The sequence below is a fragment of the Sceloporus undulatus genome, chromosome 7, assembly GCF_019175285.1.
Source record: "Sceloporus undulatus isolate JIND9_A2432 ecotype Alabama chromosome 7, SceUnd_v1.1, whole genome shotgun sequence".
Taxonomy (NCBI): Eukaryota; Metazoa; Chordata; class Lepidosauria; order Squamata; family Phrynosomatidae; genus Sceloporus; species Sceloporus undulatus.
In genome coordinates, this window is record NC_056528.1 from 30344131 (window position 1) to 30359347 (window position 15217).

Below are 15217 nucleotides of genomic sequence, written 5' to 3' on the forward strand. Positions count from 1 at the left end.
CCATGCCATGCCATGCCATGCCCCCTGGCCCAGTTACTTATTTATTTTGAAAATTGCATCTGCTGACCTTCGCCAGCCAGCGTTTCAAGGGCAGATGGCACACGAGGAAACTGTAAAGAGAACAAAATAAGAAACTATAAAACCATTGCCTACTATGCAATAAAGCAACCACCATTGAGCTCTCTGCTGTGTGTTCTCGCCTTGACCCATCCCAGCAGTGGCAGATTCTCCTCCTCTCCAAAGAGACTCTATTTGTCTCTTTCAGCAGCAAACTTCCCCCTATGCCTATGGCATTCTGGGGCAGCCACAGTCCCATGGCCAAAGCACCAAATTGTGATCCAGAGGCAGTGAGCGGAGTCCAAAAACACCTGGCACAGCGCTGGCCAGGCACAAAGCGGGTCTGTAGCAGAGACCAACAGGTTCAAGCGCAAGAGACCTCAGGTGACTCTGGGGATGAATGCTGCTGTAGAAAACGTGCCTAAAAGGCCCTTTAAAAACATCCTGGAGGAGAAGGAGGAGGATGCGGTGGAAGCAGGGGGGGCTGGTGGAAATATGTCTGAAGAGCCAGGACCAAAGGTGGAGGGCAGGGGAAGAGCCCGGGATGAAAGGCTTACTGTCTGCCACAGGCTGCCCCTTGCGCCTGGCAAGAAGGAAGGATGCCCTTAGCCATGCCTGGCCCTGATGCCTGGCCCTGAAGCATGGCAACTGGCAGCTGAGGCTGCAGTGATCTGGGAGAGCACATTGAGAGTGGAAGGGCACTTTGCACATGTCCCGTCTCGCGTGCTTCAGACTCCACTCTCTTGCTAAGCACTGAACCCTGCTCTCAGGCCCTGGAAAAAGAGTCCCCAGCCTCTAGGAAAAGCAAGGAGGCCTCTGCTGGGAGCAGTTGCTCCCTGCCTCCATCTCTGCCTCCAGCAAGCGTCCCTCTCCAAAATTGGTATTGAGTGTCCCAGCGGCATGTCTCCTCCCAGCCTCTCCAAGGAACATCACACCACCACCAGACTGGAACTCCACCCACGTCTCTCCTCCTCCGGGACACAGCGGCGGACGCTCGTTCTGTCCTTGTGCCCCAGAAAGCACAGCCATTTCTCCTTTCTTGACCGACACGTAGGCAGAAGGGACTCTGGTCAGTACAGCCTGCCCAGGATGGGGAGAAGTACCACGGAACCCATTATCCTGAGTGGTCCAGGTGGCATTGGCTGCTCAGGGGCCCCATTCTGCCACCTGCTGTAACAGGACATGGCAACTCATCCGCTAAAGGGCCAAGAGGGTTCAAGTTGACCAGATGTCCTCCTTTTCCATGCCCTGTCCTCCTTTATGGTTATGACTAGCTCTGGTTATCTTGGGAGGGTTTCCTCTGCCTTAAACCCCCTGGCACTGATTCTGCATTCATTGGCCATCAATCACGCTTCTCCTGTAGCATGGCCTGTGCCAGTTTTCAGTACCAATGCAATCTGAGGGAGGCCTGAAAGACCCACAGCCGGGTCCAGCTCAGATCAGGGATATGGGGGGCCCTTGGGGCCATTGGATCAGGCCTGCCCCTGTGTTTCTGGGCCTCAGCTGGCCTCATGTGCCCATTGGCTGTGCCCCCAGGAGGGCTCCCAGCCCTGTCAAATGGTGTGGGGCCCACTCTTAGTGGCATGGCAGCTCTACTTGTGCATTTCTGTTTCTGGACAGAGAGCTTGCAGCTTTGGCTGGGGGTCCTTGGCCCATGTCCCTCCCAGAGAAAGGGTCATGCCCACTGTCCTTTGCCAGCAGATATCCATTCCCTTCCCCTGCCCTGCCCTCCCTGGTACTAATTTTGTCAGGAAAGAAACAGACAAATCCGTGCCCAAACTCCCGTCTGCCTCCCCTCGGAGATTATTTTAATCACAACTGAAAGTGGGAATGTGTTGTTCTTGGACGGTGTTAACTGACTTTGGCACAAATCCAGGCTTAAGAAGGGAAAGGCTCTTGCTCTTGTCAGGCCCCAGGCAATATGGGGAGAAGGAAGGAAGGAAGGGGGAATTAGCTTTCTCTTCTCTGTTTTTTGTACTAACTGCTGCAGTTTGGAAGGAGAGCACTGGGGCAGAAGTAGAGAGTTGGGATTCTGCCCAGGCAAGGGCAGGACAAGCGTGTGTCTTTGGGCTCTTGGCATCCTTTCCCCCAAATCTCCTACTCTTCCACTTCAGCAGGTGAGTTCCTGCAATAGGAGAGGGGCTTGCCCCCATGCCAGGGCCATTCTGTACCCCTCTTCTGCCCCTTAGCATTGCACTCATCTTTTCCTGAAGCTAGAAAATTAACAAAATCCTTTCTTTGGGAAGCAGAGGTTGGAATGGGGGAACAAAGCACCAAGAGATCCAGATTCAAATTGCCAATGACTTTGGGTCATTCATTCTCTCTCTCAGCCTGATCTAGGACACAGGGTTCTACACACACACGCCACCATTGCCATCGCCATCGCCACCAAATCATTATGGGGATCTTGGGATTTTTAATGTATTCTCTTTTAACTGTATTTTGCTTTACTGTTGTAATCCGCTTGGATTCCTAGAGATTAAGCGGAATATAAATAAAAATTATTATTATTGTTATTATTGTTATTATTATTATTATTATTATTAAATCTAGAAGGGGGGAGGCATTTGTCACCCCTCCACTGTGCTCCAGGCCAAGGCAAATGGTGGTCAGCTTCATGCTTGCTCCAGTCCAGCAAGGGGCTGGTTCTCTAGGATGAAGCCATGGGGAGAAGTGCTTTCTGTCACTGCTATGAAACCTATCTAGGGGTAGCCATGTTAGCCATACAGTAAAGTACAATAAGAGCCAAACCCCACAAAACAGTGATACTGCCTAGCGATTGCTCCCCATGTGCTACTGCTTGGTGGAGGCTAAGGAAGGCAAGGGGGGGGGGAGTCCAGGGGTTGGACTTATGGGTCTTATTTAGCCCCCACCCCCTGCTGCCACCTTCTCCAAAAATATGAAGAAGGACCTGCGCAAAGGGATGCCAGGGGTCCACAGTGGGCACAAGGAAAGGAAGAGCAAAAAGTCTCCACTGTTCACTCCTCTGCCTTTCTGGCTGGGTCCCTTCCGAATTCAGAGCCATGCTCTCCTCATGCCACCTGAGGCCAGGTAGAGCCACAATGGACAAATGTATCTCCAGGCACAGCTTTTGCCCCATGGCACTGCCAGGTCCAAGCCCTGCAGTGGGTTCCTGGTGGCAGATCCTGGCCAGGAGGGAAGCAGTGTGCTTCGAAGGACACCAGCCCCCTTGGTGCCTCTTCAGCCTAATGGCAGCCTCTCCTGCCTCTGGAATGGAGTGAATGTTTGTTTGTTCCTCTTTTGGATCAGATTGTTACAGGATTAGAAGCAGGCAATATGATTGTAGGGAAAGTTGGAAATGTTATATCAGTCTCTTGGCCTGGAGCATATAGGCTTGGCCTGCCAGTTAAACAAATTCCACCATTGCCTATACGGAGAGAAAGCAAGCGGCTCTGTTGCAATCTGCCCTCATTCTTGGGCAATCTCTTTGTGCTGCCCTGTTTGATTGCTGACTGCCTTGAATTGTTTCAATGATAAGGCAAGATATCAGCGCTTAAAATAGACCAGGGAACAGGCACGGCTTGTGTGGGACTGCAGCACTGCCCCGTCCGTCCAAGGGCTAAAGCAGAGTCTGGGAGCCTCCTGCCAGCAAAGTACTTGGCCTCCATGTCTTTAGAGGCAGACAGGCCTCTGCCCCAAGGAAGGCGCAGAGCCGGGAAATACTTCTGGAGAATGGCTTCCCAAGAGGAGTTGCTCTTCCCTCCCTGCAAGGTGGATCCCCTCTGTTCCCCGTTCGGTTCAGGTGAGGCATCTGTCGCTTGGTGGCACCTGCTCCATGCCCTGCATTCCTCTCCCCACAGACACTGCCTCTGGCTCCGACTGCAGCAGCACAGTTATGTAAGCAGAGATTAGGGCTGCATTCTGTGTTCTCCTCCTGTGTAAACACAGCTGACTCAGATCTGCTCAAACATGCATCGTTCCACGTCATCCGCCCGCCCTTCCACCCCATGAGCCTGGCTATGGGAAGCCTCCATGCCGGTCCGAGGCATCCGAGGCCAGCAAAGGCCCTTCCCTCTGCTGGGCCTGTATAAGAGCCCCTCCTGGCCGCTGGGCAGATGCCTCTTGGCCTGCAGGGGGAGGCCTTCCCGGTTGCCCCACTCCGTGGCCTTTGCGGCCCGGCCCTCTCCCCTGCCTTGCTCCTCATGGCCTGGCCTTTCAGGACCAAATCTGAGGCCATGGGAACAGCCCCTTCTGATGATGCAAGAAGTGAGCCCTTGGGGTCACCAAGCATGGGCCTTAAGTGGTAGTGGCACAGAATCGGCCATTCACAATTTTTAACAGTCTAAGGAAGAGGATGTACACGCACTCCTCAATGCGAACTTCTTATCCTCACAGCCTTTCCACAGGGACCTGAAATCCAGATGGCATCACAAGGGGACCAAGCACATGGTCTCACGTTGTGTGCCCAGGCCAGTGCGATGGTGTTTGCAAGGGACCATCTCCTTGCCCCCCCCAGCCTCAAAAACAAAATGCCATCAGGATAAACTGGAAGGGGGCACCCAATCTGGCCATAAGGGTTTCCCAAAAGGACGGGAGTGGAGACGGGTGCCTTCCCTAACTCAATGGACAGGGAGCTTCCCCCATTTGCTATGATGGCCTGGCCACAAAATCTCCTAATGATTTGTAACTAATCTGTTCATGGGACTCTCCTTGTTTTCTGCCGGCTGCCCTCCCTGACATCTTTCTTTCCAGGAAGGGATGGCTAAAAGAATTATCAGCCCAGACTCATTGCACAAGATGGCATTTGAGGCTCTCACTTCTCAAACCAGGGAGGGGGGCATCCTTTTGTTGAGAGAGCTCCATGATTTCACAACCATCTGTTTATTTACAGACAGGCGGCCTGGGAAGCTCCAGGAGCCAAAGTGGGAGCCAGCAGGCAAGATTGCAGTGCTGGCCCCAGAGCAACACCAGCGCCTTTTGTTCGGCCAATTTGGGGTGCCTCACCCCTATATCCCAGGAGTGCCCAGCTGGACACATTTGTGGCATGTCTTTCCTCTCTCTTCCAGGGCTTAAAGGGCAGGTGCCATGGCACACCAGCCTGTCAAGGTCTGTGACTGTGCCCTGGCCCAGAATGGTCTCTGGTGTGAGTGTACACAGCATGTATCATAAAGTCTATGGCACTTCTGCCACCCGCAGTGAGGAGCCATGTGTTTATGGCCATCTTCAGCTAGTATTTGCCCACCTCCAGTGCCTTGCCTTCACATCAGCACCTGAGATGCCTGAAGGGGAGGCCCCTGAGAAATTCCCCCCAGGACCTTTGAAGCCTCCTCCCGCCATCCCCGGGTTTGGCCCTAAGCAAAGAAAGTGAAGTGTTAGGTAGCCTCACTTGTTCCTAACTGGATTATTGGTGCATTTACACAGCAGGCTCAGAGCCCCACTGGCATGGAAGCTGCATCTGCCAAGGGTCAGTCCTGGGACCTGGCAAAGAAGGAGTCCTTTTGTGGGAAACCTGCAAGAGCCAACTTTCCCCTGGTCCCAGGCCCTGGCTGGAGACCCCAGGCACCCCCTGCTACTAGTAGAAGTCCATCTGGGAAGCACCAGGACCGGCAGACTGGGGGCCATTTGCTCCCATGGGCCCTGGGTGGCCCCACTCTCCTGTGACGGTGGCATTTCAGTGTCCATTTGGCCAGGGCAGCGTTGGCTTGACTGCCAGACTGGAGAAGATCATGTTTTCCTTCCCTCCTTCTGATGTTTGTGTTTGCTGCTTTGCTTGTTTGATTTCTGCCATTTCTTGGACAGCATTGCCCCTGTTAAATTGAAAAGGGATGCTTTTAATGAATGAGATTCTGTCCAGAGCATGGAAAGCATGGGACTCTTTGGATGGAGGACTGAGCAGACAGTCATGGGAAGGTCACCTGCTCCCAGTTCTGAGATGAGTGAGGCTTTTATGCCCATTGCAGCCATACAGCCATAAAGTCTGTAGTGTGTGCATGTATATATCACTATGAATGGTGTGTTTAATGCGTTGCTTTGTGCTTTTCCTGTGTGAGAATCACTCTGTCCAGGTAACTGGAAGTCGGAGGGGCTACTACAAATGCAGGGCAATACTAGAACTTGAACCCAGGCCATGGCCACCTTTCCATTGGGGGCCATGCCAGCTGATAGCCACTGGGTGCCTATGGATGGAGAGGGTGGGATCCGGGCCTCTGGGTCTGTGCTGAGCCAGCTTTCTGGCCCTGCCATCTGCCAGCTCTGATGCAGAGGCGGCCAGCGGCGCTGCGCTTTCCTCCTGCGGCAACGGACATCTGGAAGGAATCAGGCTGAGTCGGCCGCCGAGGGGGCAGGAAACACTATTTATAGATCAAAGATGGAAAACAACAACAACAACCCGGCGAGAGGAGCCAAAGTTCCCCCTGTTTTTCCGAAACTTGTTTTCAATGTTTCCTCACCTCTGGGATGTTCTGAGCCCTGTCCCGATTTTCCACTGGGCCCATCCCAGGAACGCAGCTCTTGGAAACTCTGAGGCAGCAGAAGGCCCCAGCGCAGGCTGCAAGAAGAGGCTTTCTGCTGAGGCAGCAGCAGCAGCTCCAGGCTGCATCTGGAGCAATGGCAGGCCAGCCAAGAGCGGACTGTGTCCAGTTGGTCAGCAAGGAGGCCTGGGAGAGTGGAGGGAGAGCCAGGGGTCAGGCAGAGACAAGGGCTGCCAGGTGGCCTCAGGGCCAATCTCCAGTCCTGGGGGGGGGATCTCAGGGCCGGTGGGTGGTCTTGAAAGGTGTGTGTGCCACACACACACACACACACACACACACACACACGACTTTTTTGACTGGGTGTTTTTTATCTGGATGGGCCACTCTGTGCATCTGTGGGTGATGCTTCATGTTTCCTGCAAGGGCTGCCCCTTCTGGCATCACAAAGTGTCAGCCCTGGGCCTCAGGAGACTGGGACACAGAGCAATGGGTTCAAGATACAGAAGAAGAGAGTCTGCCGAAATATTAGGAAGAACCTCCTGAGGGTTGACAGTGATAGATGCTGCTCCCTTGGAGTGTCATGGAGTCTCCTTCTTTGAAGGTTTTTAAACAGAGGCTGGATGGCCATCTGTCACAGGGAAGAGGACTTGGATGTTGCCTTCTTGCATGGCAGAACGGGGTTGGCTTGGATGGACCATTGTGGTCACTTCTGTGATTCTATGAGAATATATATGTCCTGGTTGGAAATTAAGTATATTTGCATATTGCAACACATGAGAGCTATAGGGCTGTGTGTCTGGTTAGTGGTTGCATGCAGCGTTGTCTCTCATTTGACCCTGACCCCATGAAAACTGGAGACCCCCCTCTTATCATCCAGAGGCCACCAACCAAAACTAATCTGGCAACCCTGGACCTGGAAGACCTGCAGCCTCCTCAGCATGGCAAACAGTGGATTTGTGGAAGGAAGCCTCTTTCCAGCTGCCTCCAAAGGCAGAAGCTTTTGGAGAGGGAGGACCACCACCAAAAGGCCTTTTTGTCTTTCTCCGGTCTCCAGTTTTTGCTCACTGTCAATGATGTTTTTGTGGCTTCCGAGTGCATGACACACGTTTGGGAAGTGGCCTCGTAAATCCAATTAGCAGAGCGGCTGACTCACTTGCTTCTCACAGCCGCCTCCACCGTCCTTTTGCTTTTAATTTCTGCTTTGTGCCTCGGGGTGCTGAGCATCACTGGGAATCCCCCAGCAAAGTGGTGCTTTCGCCCAGCTGTTCAGCGCAATAACAACAACATTGCAGCCACGCACATACACACCATGCACACATATACGCAAGGAGACACAAAGGCCGCATGTTCCCAGGATCCTCAGCACACAAGAAGGCATCTTGGGCTGCATCCACACTGGAGACATAACCCGGTTTGGCACCGCTTTTCAGCATCCTGGCTCAAGGCTTTGGAATTCTGGGAGTTGGAATATGTTGTGGGGTCCAGCTCTGCTCTGCTGTGGGCCCACAACAAACTCCAACTCCCAGAATTCCATAGCCTTGAGCCAGGACAGTTAAAGCCGTGCCAAAGCCGGTTGGGTGACTAAAGCTCGCCCTGGTGCCATAGACACCTCTCTGTATGGGCAGCACTTCATGATGTCTCCATCATGCCATCCTTCCCACAGCTTCCTGGTGCCAAGTTGGGAATTAGGTGTTGCTCATAGGGCAGGTGTCAACACAGACTCAGGTGTAGCCTCCCAAGCTCCGCTCTGAAGCCTGGCTGGGGCTGGTCATGCCCAAGACAAAACACCTGGGAGCTTCCAGCGTGTGCAAAAACATTGCAGCATCAACACAATGGCACCGTGCCAACGGGGGGGGGGGGGGGCAGATTTGGGGCAGGAAGAACCAGGGCAATGAGGCAACATGGCCATCTGCACACATGTATATGGTAGGCCTTTTCCATCTGAGGTGATTCAGTTCTGGACAAAATACATATGGATGCTGAAGACCCACATTTTTGAGTGGTGGTGACAGGTGCACATCTGCATCAGTGCATCTGTGTGCATGCAGTGCCATTGAATAATAGGAGGTTTCGGGACCTGCAGGTGGTTAGATCTGCAGATCACCAGCCTACTATTATGGAGGGTCCACTAGAGATATGAAAGAACCATCTCAAGATACTGCGGGTCGCCTCTTGTTATTCATTTTTAAAAACCCAGCTGTCCACATTTTGGCTGCTAATATTCCAAGGCCTTCTTCAGTGGCGCAAAGAAGAAAGTGGAGAAATTCCTGACAAAGAAGTTTCTGTTGGAACTCTCTGACCGCCTGAAATGCATTGGTCTTTTCCAACATTAAAACATCTTTCTCACTGCACCTTGGGCAAAAAAAATTTGCCTGATTGGGTCCACGGCACAGAACACAAAACCAGACTCACCTGCCTGCCTCTCTGCCTGCCCCCAAAGCTATGGAGGGTCTTCCATGATGTGGGCAGCCTTTGGCTTCCCTGGGGGGCACAGTGGGGTTCAGAGTGGCATGAGCCCCACTGTGCCCCCAGGGACGCCAAAGGCTGCTCACATCATGGAAGACCCTCCATGGGTTTGGGGACAGAGAGGCAGGCAGGTGAGTTCTTCCAGGAGGGGATTGGGGCATCAGCTTTCTGTTCAGGAGGGTGGGCAGGTGGATGGCTTGCATGCGTGCGCAAAAGGAAACATGACTCCGCAGTGGAAACAAGAGAGTGGCCCAGCCCCACCGGGAGCCCCAGGGAGACGCTGCTGCCGCCGCCACTGCCATGCGAGGACCCAAAGCGTGGGAAGCCTTGACGTCAGGCCTTTTCTAACAGGCCTCTCAAGATGGCTGGAAGGAGGCCCAGCCCACGGTCCCAGGAGTGGAAACAGTGGCAGCTGGGAGGGAAGGAGAAGGAGGGACTTTGCATTCGGCACGTTCCCCAAGATGGCAGGGCCTGGAGGGGGAGACGGCCAAAGGGAACACAGAGGAAATGCAGTGCATGAACGCCATATATCGCCAGCACCTTCCTCATCCGAGAGAAGAAGGGCAATCTCACCCGCTTTCTGTTTTACAACCATGCTGGTTTTGTGTAGGGAGCCAAGGAAGCCTCTGTCACGTACAGCATGTATCCATCTGCAAGAATGTACATGTGTGTGTGTGTGTGTGTGCGTGCGCATGCTGATGGGGAAAGGCAGCTCTTTCCCTCTCACGTGTGCATCCTCCATGCATTTCCCTGAGCACCAGCCTGTCCTGCCACTTCCCTGGCAGACTCCTTCTGCCCCAAGGAGACTTTTGGAAGTGCATTTTGCACATCGGTCACCAAGCCCCATCCCCACTCCATGTGCAAAGCCATCCCCTGCAACCTCACTGCCCTCTGGCAACTCCAGCAGAGGCAGCCTTGACCACTCTGGTTCTGGAACTGGTCAAGAAGCTTGTGTGAGTGGTAGTGGTTCAGAGTAGAAGCCACCAGCCCTGGATCTAAACTCAATGCAGCCACAAGGGAGCCCTGGGTAGCTTTTGGCATCTCCAGGGGACACATTAGGAACCATGGCTGCTGCAATAAGACTTGTAAAGGAAAGGTTTAGCACAGAGAATGGGTGAAAAAGCATTTCTCTTCTCTGGAGCTTCAACAGTTTTGTCTGCAGCAACTCTTCCTATTCTGATTATTCTAGTTCCAATAAGAGCTCTCCCATTCTAGCCAAGGAAGGAAGGAAGAAAGGAAGGAAGGATGGCTGGATTATGGAGACTGCCTTCCGCTCTTCCAGCAAATTAACTGATTTTTGTGACAAGCTGTATATTTGAATTTTGCAGCTGAGTTCCTACAGAGCTCTCCCTGCGATCCATTTGGATCAAGAACTTGTTAATTTTCTAATTTGAGAATTAGCCCAAGAACGTTCCCTCTTGTCCCTTTGGTTTGATTTGGGTCTTCAGCTGCTCTCCTCCAAGCCAGGCCTGGCTATTGGCCCAGTTGAGAAAACCGGCAGCAAAGGCTTTGTGTTTGTTTGGCTGCCTTCCTTCAGGCTCCCTCTTCTCCCTCAGCCAACCTTTAAGTCATGGAAGGCCTGGGTTGCCCTTTGGCTTGGTTTCCTGCATCCGGTGCATGTAAAGAAACCTTTGTTTTTGTTGGTGTCAGTGTGTCCCTTCCATCTTTCATTGCCTTTGCTTGGTTATCAATTTACATTTGTTTAGCCAGAACTTGTCCCCCCTTCTCCTTCTCTTTTAGGCAAGATTCCAGTTTTTGAAGGGAGCTTTCTGTTCCCTTGCCTTTGCTCATAAACAACCCTGGATGCAAACTCCCTTTTCCTCTTGGGAAAAGTGCCTTCCTCAAAACCAGGTTTTATTACTTGACTCATTGGACAGCTGTCAGGCCAGGGCTTGCTCTGCCACCCAAAGAGGCAAAATGACCTCCTCCCAAGAGGCACTTCAGGGTTGAAGAGGGGCATGAGGGTGGGACCTTGGGGGTGTTCCCACTTGGCAGATAAAACAGATTATATTGGTGCGATTCTGATTCGGATTATGTTCCAGGAATAATTCAAAATTTTTCCATCGTTTCCATTACGAAAAGGGGCAAATTACCCCGATTCATTTAGACCCTGTTTTCGTTCCCATTTATTTTAAATCGCTTTATTTTAAAGTGGATTAACTTGCTCCCCGTTCCCATTTGTGTCCGCAAGCTGTCAATCAAGCGCCTAGGCTTCAGGCGTCACAAGTCTTGCGGGAGGGGGAGGTTTGGGGCAGCCAATGGAAATCGGCTGCATCCGAGGCTCTTCTGTTGTGTCTCCCCAGACTAGAAGGAGCCTCTATTCGTCCTCTTCTGTGTCTCCCCATATTAAATGCCATAACTCAGTGCTAGGGAATCCTGGGAATGGTAGTTTATTATGGCACCAGCACTCTCTGGCAGAGGAGGATAAATGTCTCACAAACACAACAGTTCCCATAATTCCTTAGTACTGAGCCAGGGCAGGTCAAGGGGTCTCAAACTGCATTATTTTTACAGTGGGTTTGGAACTACAGATGAGGGTTTTTTTTCCATAAATTAAAAAAGTTGGTACTTTATCATTTACTTTAGAAATATATATATATATATACACACACTCACACACAAATATATATTCATGTGTATTTATACGTGCATTCACACACACACACACACACACACACAAATATGTATGTGTGTATATAACTACTGTATATGTTTGTGTGTGTGTGTGTGTGTGTGTATATATGCATGTGTGTGTGAGTATTCATATATAAACATATGTGTGTGTATAAACATATCTATCTATCTATCTATCTATCTATCTATCTATCTATCTATCTAGTGTGTGCGCATGTGTGTTTGCCAAATCAGATCAAGGAGGAGAAGGCAGTGGGGTTCAGTGGGTAGAGACTATGCATCCAAAGCTCAGGCTTGGCAAATTGGATCAAGGAGGAGAAGGCAGCGGGGTTCAGTGGGTAGAGACTATGCATCCAAAGCTCAGGATTGGCAAATCAGATCAAGGAGGAGAAGGCAGTGGGGTTCAGTGGGGAGAGACTCTTTGGGGAAGAGAGAAGAGAAAGCTTGATCCCCTTCAGATCCCTGGGCATCCAGGCTCTCCTGTGTCTTCCCATAGTTCCTCTGGAAGGAGCTGCCATTCCCCCAAATCCCTTTGCCTGCCCCATTGCTCCCTGGGCTGTCTGGGGGGCCATCAAGCAGGGATGTACTGCTCCTCCCATCTCCAGGTTCCCAAATCAGAAACCCTTGTCATTCCCATTCGGATACCGCAAATCGGACCCCGGGAGCAAAAATAATTCACTTTAAAACCTACTGTTTTTTAAAACTGGTTTATAGGCATATAATTTGAATTATTCGAGATAATCCGATGCAGATGCGAATCTCTATGGGAACGATTCTGGGGCAATGCAGATCTAATTCGGGCTTGAGTGGAAACGATACCCCCTAAATTCGCATCATGATCCGCTTTATAGGCGAATGGTAACCCCCCCCCCCTTATGTCTGAATGGGGCACAGGACTTGCTAGCCATGGGGCTGGGGGGCGGCACATGTTGGGCCAGGGGTCTGTGGCTGGCCCTCATTGGGCTCCACTTTGGGGGAGCAGATGGCTTGGTTTGGCAATGGCCCAAGCTTCTTTGGGAGGCCTGGCCTTCCCAGCTGTGCCTTTCAGCCTCTTTCCCACTGATCCTCCACAATTGCATTTTCACTTTTGGATGCTTTGGTGAGGTTTTCTTTCTCATAAGTTTCCATTTTTGCAAACTGGGGGAAAGGCAGGATACAAATAAATATAATGATAACATAATTGCAATCCTCTCTCTTTCATTTTGGATGTTTCCTCTGCATAGAGCCTTGGTGGGCTTTCAGGGCATGCATGCCTTGCTTCTTGCAGAAACGTTGGGCTTGACTTCACTGGGGCCACAATTCCTCCATCTTCCATCACTCCAGAGAAATAAATCCAAAGCCAGCTGCCCTCTGGTTGGCTCTGGATCTGGCTATTCCAAGAGGCACCATCATTTTGCAGCACCTCTCTGGCGCTGCCTAAACATGTCCTCTGAAGAAATGTGGTCAAGCAAACCCTAGGAGAAGGTTGCTATATGTCAGAGTGGACCTGAGGCACAGAACAACAGCAAAGCAGGGGTTTACCATCCCTGGTTTCTGTGGAGCATCTTGTTCCTCTCAGTTATTCTCACGTATTGGAGGATGTGTCCTCTCTGATGCATAAAACGTCACCCACACCCGAAACTCCCTCTCTTCCCCCTTCTTTCCCTTTTGCAGAGGTTATGTCTCTGGGACAAAAGTACATTGCTGAGTCTCTCTGTTTCACCAAATCCCTGATGTATCTTCATCTGCTCTCCCTGAGTTCGCCTTCAGCTGAGAAGCACCTTTTATTTAATTTAGGCTCTGTACTTAGCATTATCTAGTCTAAACACCCTGAAAGCACCAGATTCCTATCTGACCCTGGAAGCTAAGCAGGGTCCGGCCTGATTAGTACTTGGATGGGAGACTGCCAAGGAATACCTGGTGCTGGAGGCTCTGCTTCAGAGGAGGTAACTGGAAAAACCATCTGTGAGGATCCCCCACCCAAGAAAACCCTAGGAAATTCATGGGATTGCCATGCAGCCAGTGGTTCCAAAACTTTAGTCCTCCAGATGTTTTGGACTTCAGCACCCAGAACACCTGAGTATTGAAGAAATTGGCTGGGGCTTCTGGGAGTTGAGGTCCAAAACACCTGGAGGACTAAAGTTTGGGAATCACTGCCATCCATCAACAGGTGACTTGAAGGGGTGCGCGCACATACACACACAATTTTGTCTCCTGCGGGGTGTGTGTGTGTGTTCCTCTTTCAATGTGGGCTCCTCCAAGTGTGCCAAGCCAGCCCTTGTGCATTTGGGGGTCCTTCTGCTCAGTCCTCTGAGTGGGATCCCAGACTTTCCTCCCCAAATCCTGCCCCATAAGAGCAATGCATGCACCTCCCCTGCCTTGGCTCAGAGGCTCCTGCCATGAGTGCACAAACACTTCTCCCTTATATCTCTCTCCAAATCTCCTTTTTTGGCGTTCAGTTTCTCCTATGCTCCCTTTTAGCTGCCTTGCTCCTGTCTTCTTGCCCCTCTCTTGTCTCTCTTCAAGTGACCTGGACATTTGCACCCCACATCCAGCCCTAAAGGGGTCTGTTGCCCTGAATGGGATGCTTTCCGCTCATGCCAACCCAGCACCATAAGTCAGCGTAGTGACAGCAGTGAGATGCGCCTGGTGCCAAATGCCAGCAGTCTGCCCCTTTTGCAGTTCGGGTCATCCTCTTCTGACTAAGCTTGTTCTCAAATGTTTCCCATCAGAGCTACTGGCAAATGTAAACCCTAGTTATTCCTGGCATCACCGTCGTCTCATCCAGAGAATGGAATGCATCCTTTTTTGGATCACTTTTCCCAGAATTCCCCTTTGGGAGCCACTGCCCAAAAAAGGAACTTTTCCCAAGCTCTGGTCTCCTGCATACACATGGAGTCCACTTTGGCTGCCTCCACACTGGAGAAATAACCCAGTTTGGCACTACTTTAACTGCCCCTGGCTCAAGGCTATGAAATTCTGGGAGCTGGAGTTTGTTGTGGGCCCCATACCTCCGCTCTGGGCCCCACAACAAACTCCACTTCCCAGAATTTCATAGCCTTGAGCCAGGATGCTCAAAAGAGATGCCAAACCGGGTTATTTCTCCAGTGCGGATGCAGCCTTTGTTCTACCTCTCCACGTCCCTGAGTCAGCTTTTCTTAACAGGTCTCCCTGGGGGGCTCAGTTTCAACAATTTGTCCTAATAGACCTACATAGACCTCTGAAACAGACGGCGCTGGAAGGGATCCTAATGGTCAGCTAGTCCAACCCAACACAGGAATGCATAGTTATAGAGCTCCTTGAAGCTGAGAAGTGGTCACTTTAGGAGTAGCACCATCTCTCTCAGCCACTTCCCTGAGGGTCACTTTGGTGTCCGCCTCTGCCTCCCCCAGACCTCTCTAGGACAGCCACCAGTGGGAGAGGCCGAATAAAAATATATTATTATTATTATTATTATTATTATTATTATTATTATTATTATTGGCACCAAGGACACTAAGAACCAGAGTCCAAGGGCACCCTTCACTTAACATTGGTCCATCAGGCAGGTCCCCCATCATGGGAGATTCTGGGAAATTCTCATGCATCTTGCTTTTCATGGTTCTTTTTGAAAGGAAGCTGAAGGGTTTGGGTGCTGCTCACCCATCACT